The sequence below is a fragment of the Saimiri boliviensis genome, chromosome 9 (assembly GCF_048565385.1).
Source record: "Saimiri boliviensis isolate mSaiBol1 chromosome 9, mSaiBol1.pri, whole genome shotgun sequence".
In the NCBI taxonomy this organism is placed as follows: domain Eukaryota; kingdom Metazoa; phylum Chordata; class Mammalia; order Primates; family Cebidae; genus Saimiri; species Saimiri boliviensis.
In genome coordinates, this window is record NC_133457.1 from 78,288,021 (window position 1) to 78,303,769 (window position 15,749).

Here is a 15,749-nt window from a genome sequence, read left to right on the forward strand (position 1 = left end):
TAGGGTTCTGCTGAGAAACCTGCTGTTAATCTGACAGGTTTTCCTTTATGGGATACCTGATGCTTTTGCCTCACAGCTCTTAAAATTCTTTTCTTCATCTTGACTTTAGGTAACCTGATGACTGTATGGCTAGGTGATTATAGTTTTGTGATGAATTTCCTAGGTGTCCTTTGAGCTTCTTGTATTTGGATGTCTGGATCTCTATCAAGGGTGGGGAAGTTTTCCTTGATTATCCCCCCAAATGTTTTCCAAACTTTTAGATTTCTCTTATTTCTCAGTAACAATTGTTCTTAGGTTTGGACATTTAAAATAGTCCCAAACTTCTTGGAGGCTTTGTTCATTTTTTTAATGCTTTTTTTCTTTGTCTTGGTTGGATTGAGTTAATTCAAAAGCCTTGTCTTTGAGCTCTGAAGTTCTTTTTTCTGCTTGTTTGGTCCTTTTGCTGGGTCTTTCCAGTGCATTTTGCATTTCTCTGAGTGTGTCCTTGAGTTCCAAAAGTTGTGCTTGCTTTTTATTGATGCTATTTCAGTGAAGAGGTTTTTAAATATCCTGCATCATGTTTTTTATTTCTCTAAGTTGGACTTTCACCTTTCTTTGGTGACTCCTGGATTAGCTTAATAATTGATCTTCTGAATTATTTTTCTGGCAATTCAGAGATTTTTGTCTTGGTTTGGTTCCATTGCTGGCGAGCTGTTATGATCTTTTGGATTGTTAAAGAAACTTGATTTGTCATATTACCAGAATTGCTTTTCTGGTTCCCTCTCATTTGGGTAGACTTTGTCACAGGGAAGATCTGGGATTCAAGGGCTGCTGTTCAGATTATTTTGTTCCATGGGGTGTTCCCTTGATGTGGTATCTTCTCCTTCCTTTAGGGGTGGGACTTCCTGGGAACTGAACTGTAGTGATTGTTTTTGCTCTTCTGGGTCTAGCCACCTACTGGAGCTACCAGGCTCTGGGCTGGTACTGCAGAGTATCTGTAGAGAATCCTGTGATGTGATCCATTTTCAGGTCTTTCAGCCATGGACACCAGCACCTGCTCTGGTGGCAGTAGCAGGGGAGTGAAGTGGACTCTGTGATGGTCCTTGTTTGTGTTTTTTAGTGTGCTGGTTTTGTGTTGATTGGCCTCCAGACAGGAGGTGGTGCTTTCAAGTGCACACCAGCTGTGGTCCTATAAGGAGGATGCAAACTTGCCCTAGGGACACCTGGTAAAGCATTCAGGATTTTCAGGCAGTAAGCAGGGCCATAGAGCTCCCAAGAGATTATGACCTTTGTCTTCGGCTACCAGGGCAGGTAAAAAAAGACCACCAGGTGGGGGTAGGATTAGATGTGCCTGAGCTCAGCCTCTCCTTGGGTGTGGCTTGCTGCGGCTGCTGTGGGGATGGGGGTGGGTTCTCAGTTCAGTGGAGTTATATTCCCAGGGTGATTATGGCTGCCTCTGCTGAGTCATACAGGTCACCAGGGAAGTAGGGGAAAGCCAGTAGTCGCTGGCCTCACCCAAATCCCATGCAGACAGCAGTCCTAAAGGACTCACTCCTACTATGCCCCCTGCAGCAGCACTGAGTCTATTTCCAAGCAGCTGGTGACCAGGGCTGAGAACTTGTCTCAAACCACAAGTCTTCCTGTTGAGAAAGCAAGCAGACTCGACAGTTTTTCAACATCTCAGGGAGCCTGCAGCAGTGATCCAGTGCCTTCAAAGTGTCTGTGGATTCTCTTGGCTTTTCTGGTATGTTCCTGCAGCAGTTCTTAGAGCAAAAGTTCATGATGTGAGTCTCCATGTGCTGCTCTGTTCGTCCGAGCAGGAGCTGTGAGCTAGTCCTGCCTCCAATCTGCCATCGTGCCCTGATACCCTGAGAGTTTTTGCTCCCCATCATCACTCACATTTAGTATTGTCAGACCTCTAAACTTTGGCTATTCTAATATGTATGTAGTGGTATTTCATTATTGTTTTAATTTGCAATTCCCTAATGGTATGTGGTGTTGAACATTTTTTCATATGCTTATTTGCCATCTGCACATCTTTGGTAAGGGATCTATTCAGATCTTTTGCTCATTTAAATTGGACAAAAATCCCATTTTCCAGATGGGCCTACATGAGTTTTTGGTGTCGTTGTTGAGTGTTAAGAGTTCTTTTCATATTTTGGATATAAGTCTTTTATCAGATATTTGTCTGGCAAATGTTTTCTCCTACTCTGTGACTTGCCTTTTCATTCTCTTAGCAATGTCTTCTGCAGTGCGAAAGTTTTTGATTTTAATAAAGTCAGACTTATAAGGGTTTTCTTTCATAAATTCATGCTTTTAGTGTTTTGTCTAGAAACTCATCACCCCACCCAAAGTCACTTTGATTTCTCCTGTGGTTTGTCCTACATGTTTGTAAGTTTCTGCTTTGCATTGAGGTCTATGATCCATTTTGAGTTAATTTTTATGAAAGGTTTAGCGTCTGTGCCCAGAGTTTTTATTTATTTATTTTTTGGGTTTTTTGTTTTGTTTTGTTTTGTTTTGTTTTTGCTTCTGGAAATTAATTGTTCCAGCATCATTTGTGAAAAACACTATCTTTGCTTCACCGAATTGCTCCTGCTCCATTGTCAAATATTAGTTGAGTATATTTGTGTGGATCAATTTCTGGGATTTCTATTCTATTACATTGATTTATGTATCTATTCCTTCACCAGTACCATACTGTCTTGATTATTTAATTTCTGTCTTGATTACTATAGTAAGACTTGAAGTTGAGTAATGTTAGTCCTCCAGCTTTCTTCTTGCTTATTATTGTGTTGGCTGTACTGGTTCTTTTGCTTTTCCATGTAAACTTTATAATCAATTTGTCAACACCCACAAAATACCTGTTGGGATTTTCACTGGAATTGCATTAAATCTGTAGATTAGGTTGAGAAAGTACACATCTTTTAACAATATTGAATCTTGTAATACATGAACACAGAACATCCTCCCATTATCAACATTAGATCTTCTTTGATTTCTTTCAACAGTTTTGTAGTTTTCTGTGTAGATATTGATAGATCTTATGTACATTTTATTCACTTTATACCTTAACTAAGAACTGTTTTTGGTGTTAATATAAATGGTGACACTTTTGTTTTCATAAAAAGGATTAAACAAATGCCTTTTTAAAGCTTAAATTAGCTAAAATGAAGCTTAAATTAGCTAAAATATCATTTGTTTTGCTGCAGAATAAGACTTTTTGGTGCACTGTGCTCGGTTAACCAAAAGAAGGAGCTTTAGGCAGCAAAACAGTGATGCTGGCTGTGTGATTGCTCAGCCTGAAGTTTCTAGAGGAGGAAAGAGGACCAGTGGGTTGGGAAGGTCCTCCAACCTTTCCATAAGGTGGCAAGTCTGAGGTGACCTTGAGAATCCCATAAGGAACCTAAATAAGCCCAAGACACTGGGAAACTTGGCAGAGAAAAGTGAAAACAGGATTATTTCTACCAGTAATCCGTAACTTCCCAAAGCCAACAAGAAAGCCACTTTGGTTCCCAGCTAGCCAGTAAACTCCATTTCTTCCTGTGCCTGCTTTCTAATTCCAGAAACCCCAGGGTGGACACAGAAGTACTTTGTGAAATGTCTTGCATCAATTCAAAGCTAAGACCATTTTCCACAGGCACCTTCAGCTTTGTCCACTACCTTTGTTAGACATGGTTGGCTGGGAAGACATAAAGCCCCCCAAGTTGACTTCAGCAAAAAGGGCGGCTCCCAGGTTCTGTCATAAGCCTGGAGACATATGTTATTTTCAGGTCTCTTAGGATCTGGGATTGGATTGGAAACCCCACAAAAAACCCAGGTGTGGTTGGGAACCCACAGGGTAGTGCCCTTTTAAGGCCTGAAGCTTCTCATGGCCACTTGTCATGACTTTTCATCCTCAGAGCAAGATGGTGGACTAACAAGACTAAACTGTGAACTACGCTCCAAAGTGAGGCTCATACATGGAGTACCACCTCCGCACGTGTGTTAAGGGAGACTCTGTCATCTCACAGCAGTGGTTCTCAACCTTGAGTGGCATCAGAACCCACGCAGTGCTTGTTATAACTCACATTCCTGGGCTGTGCTCCCAGAGTTTCTGATTCTTCAGGTCTCCAGTGAGACCCAAAGCCAACAGAGCCAAAGTTTGCATGTCTGACAAACTCCCAGGTGATGCTCTAGCTGCTGCTCTGAAGACCATACTTTGAGAACACTGGTCAATAAATCTCCTGTCTTGTCCTTTCTAGTTTAGAAATCATCCTTGTTTGCTCATGGGTTCTAAGTGACAGTCAATCACCACCTTCTTTCACCTTATTTGAGAATGAAAGAGACAAATTTTTCTCTAACTCTTTGGCCAAAACTCTTCCAGAGGCCAGTAGCTTCACATCTCTCCCTGTCTCTGCTTGTCTGCATTCCCTGTCACTGAGTACAGTTCTCCTCTCTTCTCCGCCCATGGTGGGAAGAGTGCAGCCTCATCCCTCATGGCAGCTCCAATTAACACCCAACAGAGACCAGCCAAAGCCAAGTTCCCTGGAAAGGGACTCTGATTGGCCAGTTTGGGTCATGTGACTCCATCTTCACTGGAGCAGTCTCTCTGAGGCGAGACAGAGTCAGGGAAGGTGGATAAGCAGCATTCCTGCCTCAGTTATGGTCTCCAGTGTTCTCCATTGTCCGTCAGTAGGTCAGGCTTGCTTGTTCTGCACATCTCACTGACACCAACAGTGGAAGGGCTGATTTCTTCCTGCTGATAAGTTGCAATTGGCTTTGATGAAGTACTCATATATGCAGTCTCCCCAAGTGCGCTGACATTCAGTGACCATCTCTGGAGTATCTGCCAAGTACTAGGAGGCAGAGTACAACTGTCAGAGCCAGGCTCAGGCATCAGAGTGCTCTACCACAAATCCTAGCCACATCATCCTAGTCCCTACTTCAGGATGGCTATGGGGACCTGAGGGATTAACCCACATGTGTGCTCATTGTGCTTATCGTTTTGCATGCACACATCTATTCACTTCTCGTGGTAGACATAAATCATCAGTATTACCATCCTATTTTATGGATGAGAAAATTGAAACTTAGAGGAAGAAATCTGCTTAAGGGATTAGAACCCCCTGTCTGTCCGATTCCAAAGTTCATGCTAGTAAACTCGATGTGGGATTGTCTCCCCAGATTGTATATGCCAGACACACATGCTGCATACTTACAAATATACTATATCATTTAATAATATGTCCACATTGCACAAATACGAATATGGGTATGTATGTAATATAAATGTGTGTGTGGTTAATAAATGGCCATGCCAACTGACCTCAAACAGCAAGCAGCCTGCAGTGCTGCCTACTGAGTTTAAACAACTTCCCAGAAAATAAATATTCAGACGAGGACACTCATTGAACAGAATGAAACAAGACCCCTCTATAATTATGTCTAAACCTAATTAGAGACAAGGCATACTGCAACCACAAAATCAACTAATAATTAGTTTCTGTTTCTTTACCAAGTGATAACTTTTAGCCCCGTTTTAATCCTCCAGCTTCCTAGATGGCAATTACGAAGATACACAACAACGTAATTCTTTCCACTTTCTGGTAAGACCCAACCCAGAATTAGCCTCCACCTCCCCAAACCCTTCTCAGTCAACAGGACCACACCCTATCAGAAGCCCCATCTCAGTGCCCTGTTTCTGAGATACCAGATTCCCCTGGTGTGCGCTTTCCTCTTCTGCAGAAAGTTAAATGAACCTAACTTTGCTTGACAAGCGTGTTCCTAGAGTCTTTGACTGGCGGGGCTTTGGCAGTTCAAATCCTGCATACACACACATCACTCTAAAGCATTAGATAGTGTGTTCAGTGATTGATTGTGTCCACCAAATTCACCAGCCTCCTATGCAACTAACTGAGTAAATGCCCCGCTGAAGGACTCTCCCAGATTCCAAGCTCAGTTTGGTCATCTCTCTGTGCAGAACCCACTCCATGCTCTCTTACCCTGGCAGTCAAGTCTCATATTCCTTGGGGTTAGCCCAGGACCCAGATTCATTTTCCAGCAACTTCCACTAGCACAAATCTGCAGACCTAAATCAGGGATTATGAATGTCTAAGAAGTGGGACTTTGAGTCCTCCAAATGCAGGCACACACCTGAATCACAACGTGCGCAATGTGAGGGGGAATCTCATGAGGAAGCAGAGAAGCGGGTGCTAATTGCAAATGTTGAGGTGAAACAGAAAGCCAGAATTCCTTCTGGGACAGAGAGAAAAGAGCCCTGGTTTTTGAGGGAGAGTATCTGCCTGGCTCTAGAGTGTGGCCAGGGTGACCTGGAGTGGAGACTGTAAAATAAAGAGATTGGACAGATTACCTGATGCTCCAACCTGAGGCCCTGTGAGTGCCCGTAATGACCTGTGTGGGGACACTGGGGAGGAGCTGAAAGAATCTTAGAAGTCCCCTCCCACACTGCCCAGCAGCTTTGCTCTAATCTCTCATAAGCGTCTATTCTCATTTAGACAGGGTTAAAAGAAGGGCTTTAGCAGATAACAAAAGCAGCTTGAAAAACCACTGAATTAAAAATATCTCTGATAGTCACAATTTTATGTCAAGAAAGGACAATATTCAATTATTCAACACAAAAGGAAAACAGAATGTTCAGACCATTCTTCAAACTTTGAAGGTCAAAAGTCCAACGGCCACTTTCAAGCAGATATTGGTGGAAGGTTCTCTCGCTCACAGGGAATGCAAATTCAGAGTTGGACTGACGGGCAGATTTGAAGATACTTCCATTTTAACATTTAAGTAGAAATATTTAATGTCATCATCTGAAAGAACTAAGCAATATGGAGGTTGCAGATACCGCAGAGAAACGGAAAGAAGGCAGTCTTGCTTTGAGTCCCTCAGCACGCACCACGGGCTGCTGGAACATAAGGCTAGCCCTGTGAAGACCCCACACTGCAGGACACAGCAGTTAGAGCCATGGATCGAGCCTTGGGGATGCTGGGAGGCAGGGAAAGTGGGAGAAGGGGCTGGTGGTGGGATTAGAGAGAAGAGGGAAGTGTAGGATTTTGCTTTGGGATTGGGGCCTGGGGAATGGGGTGGGACTCCCTAGGTAGAGGATCCTGCCAAGCACAGTGAGCAAGTAGGGTGCTTTTTAACAACCTTCTTTGTCAGCTCACTGCCGATGTGCAAAAAAATGCAGAGGCGTACGCTCTGCCACATGGGCTTTAAATTTTTATTTTTCATATTTTTAATATTATTGAAGTATGACATATTTACAGGCAACTGCACAAATGCATATGAAGTTACATGAAATGAACACACATGTAACCAGCCCCCAGAACTGGAAGTAAGACACTGCCACCACCCTGTATCCCAAAAACTTCCTCATGCCCTAACTATCTCCCCTCAACCTGCCTTCCAACACTGTACATTAATGTTTCTTAGTCTTTAACTTCATGTAATGCAGTCAGGTACAAAAATATGCACTCTTTTGTGCCCGAATTCTTATATTCAACAATATACTTACAAGGTTCATTTACGTTGCTGCAAGTAGTTGCATTTTGTTCATTCTTATTGCTGTAGTAAGTCTAGCACAAATTGTTCAGCAATTCTGCTGCTGCTGAACATTTGTATTATTTCCAGTTTGGGGTTACTATGAATACTACTACTAAGACCATTCTAGTGCATGCCTTTTGATGCACAATTACATGCATTTCTATTGGATTTATTTCTAAGAGTGAGATTGCTGGGTCATACTGTATACATATATTCAATTTTATCAGATGTAACTGGGTATCAAAGTGGTCTTACTAATCATATTTCCACCAGAAGTACACCAGAGTCCATGGACTTTTTAGTTTTGAGTACATACGTCATGGGGAATAAAGAAGAAGAGGGAAAGGAGAAAGGAGAAGAGAAAAAGAGAACTAATAGAATTGGCCCTGTGAAAATGATCTCTCTCCCTCTTTTAGGTCATCAGAGGATGAGAGAGAGAGTAACACAAGCTTTGGCCTTTCCAGAGGGCCTGAGACAAAAGCATGTGCACAGACTTTTGCTGCATGGGCCTGCATTCTGAGCAGGGTGTGGTGCGTAGAGTGGAATACTGAAATGTCTGACCCTGCTTGGCTGGGCACCTCCCACTCCAGCAAGACACACCACCCCTGGAGCCCAAGGCAGATGCACCCCTGCCCTCAGAGTTGCCAACAATTCCTCCTGACATGTGCTTCAGGAAGAAGCCCAGATGTACCAGTGATATGATTTACATAAATAATTTTTCCAATGACTGTGCCGATGTAACTGCTGCCAAATCACCCCAGGGACCAATGGGAGCTGGTGATGATTGTGCCATGTTCGGAAGGTCACATGAGGCCAGCAGAGAATGGAAGAGACCAGTGAGGAGTGAAATTGTACTTTTGATTTCCCCCTCCTGTAAACTTGTCATGGAATAGTTACCCCTGGTAGAGTCAGGACACAGGGCTGGACCAGAAGCCCAGCTAATGATGAGCGGGTGGCCTGGCTCAGCCCAGTGTCTACAGAGCAGGAAAACATTAGTGATCGTTCTGATCAATGGGACTTAACAGTCATGGGGATTCACCGCGGAGTCTCGGTAGCTGCTGCCACACATGGGGGCGGTAGGAGCCAGAGCAAATGTAAAACATCTCAGTTTGCCGGGTGCATATACATTCTATTTCCTCCTCCAGATTAAACACGCTCACTCCCTGAGCTCCGCTGCTGACAGCCTTCTGGGTGTAAATGGTATGAGATGTCTGCATTCTATGTCCATTTCAAGTTGAAAAGAGAGCAAAAATAAGATTATATTTTTGGAAGCTGAGAGACACAGACTGGCTGGGGTTGAGAGGGAAAGCATATTCCAGCAACCAAGCTAACAGATGCTGTTCTGAAATGCAAACATTTCATCCAGTCACTGGGAAGGTCTATGCTGTATAAGAATGAACTGCCACAACAAGGTCTGGCCTCCCTCCCTTTTCTTCATTTTCCTGAGCAATTTCAAGAGAGAGAGCAAAAAAAAAAAAAAAATCTTTAAATTAAGTAAATAATTAGAAGATAAATTAAATAAAAGATTGTCTTCCAGCTGGTTGGAATGGAGACCTGCCTGGAGTCAAGGAGAAAAAGCAGGTAATATCCGCTCAAGGAAAAGGCTTTGAGAAGGATGGTTCGATTTCCTGTTTCAAAATACACATAACCTAAATAACAAGGAAAAAGACACTTACTTACTGGTGAGTACGATTTGGTGAGCATCTTCTTGGCTCTTTGTTTCTAGATCTAAACACTTTAATTTAAAAAACCATTATTGAATTCTGGCTGGGTGCAGTGGCTCACATCCATAATTCCAGCATTTTGGGAGGCTGAAGTGGGAAGATTGCTTGAGTCAGGAGTTCAAAGCCAGCCTGGGCAACACAGTAAGACCTTACCTCTAAATAAAACATTAATTTAGCTGGGCAGGGTGGCACACACCTATAGGCCCAGCTACTCAGGATGCTGAAATGAAAGGATGCCTTGAGCCCAGGAGTTTGAGGCAGCAGTGAACTATGATTGCACCACTGTACTCCATCCAGCCTAGGTGACAGAGTGAGACCTTGTATTAAAAAAAAAAAAGGCAGGGGAGGATTCGGTGGAAGATGCCCGAAAGGAAGCTACTCCAGAGTGCAGCTACCACCAACTGAGACAGAACCAGAGCAATATCTGCGTCTCCGAGCGAGGTACCAGTTTTGTTTTAAAGGGACTGGTTGAACAACGGGATTAACACCCAAAAAAAGGCAGCAAAAGCGGCCCAAAGGCATCCAACTGAGGCAAGGCAGGGCAGTGCCCCACCTGGAAAGTGTATCAGGCATGGAGGATGGGAGGGGGGCATCACCTCCTCGGTTCTCTGCATCAGATATAGCAATTCACTCTGAGCCTTCAGCAGCACACACACCAAGGAAACGCTGCCTTGCTGAGAACCACCCAGAGTCCCAGACCCAGGCAACAGCCCAGGCTGGCAGCTCCAGCCAGACCCCTGACGTGTTACTGTAGATCAGGGCGGAGATTTGGACTAATACCGAGAAAGCTTAGGAAAAGGAACTGCCTGTCCCACAGAAGACAGAGTTAAAAGCGAGGAGGGGAATATGACCAGACAGGCTGCTTCCCCACAAGATCCAGCAACTGGAGTCCCTCTCCCGGGAGAGTATCGCAGTTAACACATCCTCCACCCAGGATCAGCGGGCTGGGCAGGGCGAAAGAGCCCACCATTGGGAAGGTGAGGCTAACCCCAGCAGTACGGAAACCAGGCGAAGAATAAACAGCAGCCTGAGCTGAGACCAAGGCAGCCCAGCAGCACCTCCACAAGCAGACAATGGACAGATTGTCTCAAGTGCCACACTGCCACCTGCATTTAAAAAAAGAAAAAAAAAAAAAGCCTCATACAGGATAAACAACCCCAACTGTAAGAGAAAGGATGTCAACTCAGAGAAGATGGGAAGAAACCAGTGCAAAAAGGACAAAAACATCAAAGTCCAGAATGCCTCTCCTTCCCAGAGTGACCACAATAACTCACCAGCATGGCAACAAAGCAGGTCAGAAAATGATTTTGACGAGCTGACAGAAGCAGGCTTCAGAAGATGGGTAATAACAAACTTCTCAGAGCTAAAAGAACATATTCTTATCCAGCACAAAGAATCTAAGAACCTTGAAAAAAGATGAGATGAAATGCTAACTAAAATAACCAGCCTAGAGAAGAACATAAACGACTTGATGGAGCTGAAAAAACACGGCATGAGAACTTCGTGAAGCATAAACAAGTTTCATTAGTCAAATCGATCAATCAGAAGAAAGGATTTCAGAGATCAAAGATCAACTCAACAAAATAAAAAGAGGAGGCCAGAAAAGAGAAAAAAGAGTGAAAAGAAATGAACAAAGCCCCCAAGAAATATTGGATTATGTGAAAACATAATCTATGCTTGATAGGTGTACCTGAAGAGGACAAGGAAAATGAATCCAAGCTGGAAAACACTCTTCAAAATATCATCCAGGAGAACTTCCCCAACCTAGTAAAGCAGGCCAACATTCAAATGCAGGAAATACAAAGAACACCACAGAGATACTCCTCAAGAAGAGCAACCCCAAGGCACATAATCGTCAGATTCCCAAGGTTGAAATGAAGGAAGAAATGTTAAGGGTAGCCAGAGAAAAAATTTGGGTCACCCACAAAGGAAAGCTCATCAGATTCACAGTGGATCTCTCAGCAGAAAGCCTGCAAGCCAGAAGAGAGTGGGGACCAATATTCAACATCTGTAAAGAAAAGAACTTTCAACCCAGAATCTCATATCCAGCCAAAGTAAGCTTCATAAGTGAAGGAGATATAAAATCCTTTACATACAAGCAATTACTGAGAGATGCCACCAGACCTCCCCTACAAGAGCTCCTGAAGGAAGCACTAAACACAGAAAAAAAAATCCAGTACCAGCCACTGCAAAAATGAACCAAATGGTAAAGACCAACAGCGCAATGAGGAAACTGTGTTGACCAATGGGCAAAACAAACAACCAGTAACAAAATGGCAGAATCAAATTCACAAATAAGAATATTAACATTAAATGTAAATGGTCTAAATGCCACAATCGAAAGACACAAACTGGCAAACTGGGTAAAAAGTCAAAACCCATCAGTGTGCTGCATTCAGGAGACCCATCTCACACGCCAAGACACACAGACTCAAAATAAAGGGATGGAAGAAGATCTACCAAGCAAATTTTCGTCTCTGATAAAATGGACTTTAAACCAACAAAGTTCAGAAGAGACAAAGAAGGACAATGGTGAAAGGATCAATACAACAAGAAGAGTTAACTATCCTAAATATATATGCACCCAATACAGGAGCACCCAGATACATAAAGCAAGTTCTTAATGACCTACGAAGAGACTTAGATTCTCACACAATAGTAGTGGGAGACTTTAACACTCCAATGTCAACATTAGACAGATCAACGAGACAGAAAATCAACAAGGATATACAGGACTTGAACACAGAATTGGAACAATCAGACCTAATAGACATCTACAGAACGCTACACCTCACAGCCACAGAATATACATTCTTCTCAGTACCACATCACACTTTAAAATTGACCACATAATTGGAAGTAAATCAATCCTCAGCAAATGCAAAAAAATTGAAATTATAACAGTCTCTCAGACCACAGTGCAATCAAATTAGATCTCAGGATTAAGAAACTAACTCAAAACCACACAACTTCATGGAAACTGAACAACCGGTTCCTGAATGTTGACTGGATAAACAATGAAGTGAAGGCAGAAATAAAGATGTTCTTCAAAACAACAAGGACAAGGACACAATGTACTGGAATCTCTGGGACACATTTAAAGTAGTGTTTAGAAGGAAAATTATAACAATAAATACCCACATGAGAAATGAAGAAAGATCTAAAATTGACACCCTATCATCAAAATTGAAAGAGCAAGAGGAACAAGATCAAAAAAAACCTCAAAAGCCAGCAGAAGACAAGAAATAACTAAGATCAGAGCAGAACTGAAGGAGATAGAGACACATAAAAACCCTTCAAAAAAATCAATAAATCCAGGAACTGTTTTTTGAAAAGATCAACAAAATAAACAGACCACTAGCCAGATTAAAAAGAGAGAAGAATCAAATAGATGCAATAAAAAATGATAAAAGGGATATCACCACCGATCCCACATAAATACAAACTGCCATCAGAGTTTACTACAAACAATTCTGTGCACATAAACCAGTAAAACTGGAAGAAATGGATAAATTCATGGACACCTGCACCCTACCAAATCAAAACCAGGAAGAAGTTGAAACCCTGAATAGACCAATAACAAGGGCTGAAGTTGAGGCAGCAATTAACAGCCTACCAACCAAAAAAAGTCCAGGTCCAGATGGGTTCACAGCTGAATTGTACCAGATGTACAAAGAGGAGCTGGTACCATTCCTTCTGAAACTATTCCAAATAATATAAAAAGAGGGAATCCTCCCCAACTCACTTTATGAGACCAACATCATCCTGATAGCAAAACCCAGCAGAGACTAAACAAAAAAAGAAAACTTCAGGCTAATATCCACGATGAACATAGATGCAAAAATCTTCAATAAAATACTGGCAAACCAATTGCAACAACTTATCAACAAGCTTATCCATCACGATAGAGTAGGCTACATCCCAGGGATGCAAGTCTGGTTCAACATATGCAAGTCTATGAATGTAATCCATCACATAAATACAATCAAAGACAAAACACACATGATTACCTCAATAGATGCAGAGAAGGCCTTCAACAAAATTCAATAGCCCTTTATGCTAAAAACTCTCAATTAACTAGGTATTGATGGAATCTATCACAAAATAATAAAAGCTATTTATGACAAACCCACAGCCAATATCATACTGAATGGGCAAAAACTGGAAGCATTCCCTTTGAAATCTGGCACTAGACAAGGATGCCCTCCTCACCACTCCTACTCAATATGGTATTGGAAGTTTTAGCCAGAGCAATCAGGCAAGAAAAAGAAATAAAGGATATTCAATTAGGAAAGGAGGAAGTCAAATTGTCTCTATTTGCAGATGGCATGATTGTATATTTAGAAGAACCCATCATCTCAGCCCCAAATCTCCTGAAACTGATAAGCAACTTCAGCAAAGTCTAAGGATACAAAATCAATGTGAAGAAATCATGAGCATTACTGTACATCAATAACAGACAGAGAGCCAAATCAAGAGGGAACTCCCATTCACAATTGCTACAAAGAGAATAAAATACCTAGGAATACAACTAACAAAGGAGGTAATGGACTTCTTCAGGGAGAACTATAAACCACTGCTCAAGGAAATAAGAGAAGACATAAACAGATGGAAAAACATTCCATGCTCATGGTTAGGATGAATCAATATTGTGAAAATGGCCATACTACCCAAAGTAATTTGCAGATTTAATGCTATCCCCATCAAACTACCAATGACCTTCTTCACAAAACTGGAAAAAACCACTTTAAGCTTCATATTGAACCAAAAATGAGCCCGCATAGCCAAGACAGTCCCAAGCAAAATGAACAAACCTGGTGGCATCATGCTGCCAGACTTCAAGCTATACTACAAGGAAACAGTAATCAAAACAGCATGGTACTGGTACCAAAACAGAGACATAGACCAACAGAACAGAACAGAGGCCTCTGGAGCAATACCACACGTCTACAACCATCTGATCTTTGACAAACCTGGCAAAGACGAGCAATGGGGAAAGGATCCCCTGTTTAATAAATGGTATTGGAAAAATTGGCTAGCAATGTGCAGAAAGCAGAAACTGGACCCCTTCCTAACACCTTACACTAAAATTAACTCCAGATGGATTAAGGACTTAAACATAAGACCTAACACCATAAAAACCCTAGAAGAAAACCTAGGCAAAACCATTCAGGACATAGGCATAGGCAAGCACTTCATGACTAAAACACCAAAAGCAATGTCAACAAAAGCCAAAATAGACAAATGGGATCTAATAAAACTTCAGAGCCTTTGTACAGCAAAAGAAACAATCATTAGAGTGAACCGGCAACCAACAGGACAGGAAAAAATTTTTGCAATCTACCCATCTGACAAAGGGCTAATATCCAGAATCTACAAAGAACTGAAACAGATTTATAAGAAACAAACAAACAAACCCCCCCAAAAGTGGGCAAAGGATATGAACAGACACTTTCAAAAGAAGACATATATGAGGCCAACAAACATTTGAAAAAATCATCATCATCACTGGTCATTAGAGAAATGCAAATCAAAACCACATTGAGATACCACCTCACACCAGTTAGAATGGTGATCATTAAAAAATCTGGAGATAACAGATGCTGGGGAGGATGTGGAAAAGTGGGATCACTTTTACACTGTTGGTGGGAGTGTAAATTAATTCAACCATTGTGGAAGACAGTATAGTAACTCCTCAAGGATCTAGAAATAGAAATTTCATTTGACCCAGCAATCCCATTACTGGGTATATACCCAAAGGACTATAAATCATTCTTTTATAAAGACACATGCTCACGCATGTTCATCATGGCACTGTTTACAATAGCAAAGACCTGAAACCAACCCAAATGCCCACTGATGATAGACTGGACAAAGAAAATGTGGCACATATATATCATGGAATACTATGCAGCCATAAAAAAATGATGAGTTTGTGTTCTTTGTAGGGACATGGATGAAACTGGAAACCATCATTCTCAGCAAACTGACACAAGAACAGAAAATCAAACACTGCATGTTCTCACTCACAGGCAAGTGTTGAACAACAAGAACACTTGGACACAAAGAGGGGAGCATCACACACTGGGGTCCGTTGTGGGGGGCTACGGGAGGGATAGTAGGAGGGACGGTGGGGGAGGGATAACATGGGGAGAAACGTCAGGTATAGGTAATGGGGGGATGGTGGCAACAAACCACCTTGCCATGAATGTACCTATGCAACGATCCTGCATGATCTGCACATGTACCCCAGAATCTAAAGTACAATAAGAAAAAAATTTTTTAAAAATTAAAAATTAAAAAAAATTTTAAAAAAGAAACAATATTGAATTTTTTCCATATGCAGATGATATACTAAAGAGTACAAAACTTCTACTTAATTGAAGAAACAAAGATGGATAAAAGAGATCCCATCTCCAAAGAACCTGAAGTCTAGAGGAGGAAACCGATGGATAACTCCCAACTATACTACGTGGTCAGGAAGGAGCTAAGCAGGCAGCTATAAGATGT